This window comes from Austrofundulus limnaeus, unplaced genomic scaffold, assembly GCF_001266775.1.
Source record: "Austrofundulus limnaeus strain Quisiro unplaced genomic scaffold, Austrofundulus_limnaeus-1.0 Scaffold698, whole genome shotgun sequence".
In the NCBI taxonomy this organism is placed as follows: domain Eukaryota; kingdom Metazoa; phylum Chordata; class Actinopteri; order Cyprinodontiformes; family Rivulidae; genus Austrofundulus; species Austrofundulus limnaeus.
The window spans coordinates 118,588-120,128 of record NW_013953100.1 but is presented as its reverse complement, the minus strand read 5'-3'; positions in this window follow the sequence as shown (position 1 = coordinate 120,128).

Here is a 1,541-nt window from a genome sequence, read left to right as displayed (position 1 = left end):
TTGATGCATTTTTCAAATTTCGCCTTGGGGCGGAGTTATCTTTTCACAGGGGGGGTAAGTTGCGTCTTTAAGGAGCAACCTTCATTTCCGGAATGCAATAGTCCCATTTCCATATAAGGTATGGCACCGACGGAAAGGTCTGTCACCGCCCCGAGCTGCATGCTGCAGCGAAGTGTACCTCGTTCTCCTTAGCAGCTGAGCAAAAATACAGCTAGCATTTCCAGTCCGCAAGCCCTAAAATTAAAATGAATCAAGCTGTATGTGCAGTTCACTTTAACTCGAATCTACAAAATGCTAAATGTAAATCCACACAGACTTTAACAGGCTTCTGTAATGAAAAACATTTTGTTGTGCTCAGAAGCAAAGAAAAGGACTTGAAATTCAATCTCAAACCCGCAGTGTGTGCATACGGAGACTTACTGCAATTTTGTTCACAAATTCACGTGAAAACTGTGAACAAATTCTCTTAGAACTGGGATGATTAGAAAAACTGCTTTTTAAAATGAGTCAGTGATAAGTCCATTCTATCCCAAGGTCCATGAAAGTCCTGAATTGTCCCAGTTTAAAAAATATTTCATAAACAGAGGGGTGCAAAAGTTTGGGCAGCTTTGTTCATTTTCCTGATTTACCTTTATAAATCATTGATTGCTTGGATAAAAAAATCAGTTAAATATATCATATAGGGGACAAACAGTGATATTTGAGAAGTGAAATGAAGTTTCTATAATTTACAGAAAATGTGCAAATACTGGTTAAACAAAATTAGGCAGGTGCATAAAATTGGGCACTGTTGTCATTTTATTGATTTCAAAACCTTTAGAACTAATTATTGGAACTTAAATTTGGTTTGGTAAGTTCAGTGACCCTTGACCTCCATATACAGGTGACTCCAATTCTGAGAAAGGTTATTTAAGGGGGGCAATTGTAGGTTTTTCTCCTCTTTGCATCTTCTCTGAAGAGTGGCATCATGGGAATCTCAAAACAACTTTCAAATGAGCTGAAAACAAAGATTGTTCACCGTCATGGTTTAGGGGAAGGATACAGAAAGCTATCTCAGAGATTTCAGCTTTCAGTCTCCACTGTGAVAAAYATTGTGAGAAAATGGAGGACCACAGGCACAGTTCAAGTCAAGGCTCAAAGTGGCAGACCAAGAMAAATCTGGGATAAACAGAAGCGAAGGACGTTGAGAACAGTCAGAGTCAACCCACAGACCAGCAACAAAGACCTACAGCATTATCTTGCTGCTGATGGAGTCACTGTGCATCGTTCAACTATTCAGCACACTTTACACAAGGAGATGCTGTATGTGAGAGTGATGCAGAGGAAGCCTTTTCTCCGCCCACATCACAAACAGAGCTGCTTGAGTTATGCTAAAGCACATTTGGACAAGCCAGCTTCTTTTTGGAATAAGGTGCTGTGGACTAAAATAGAGTTATTTGGGCAGAACAAGGTCAAGTATCTGGGGATCTTGCTCACGAATAGGGGAAGAAGGGAGCGGGAGATCGACAGGCGGATTGGCGCAGCGTCCGCTGTAAAGCGGG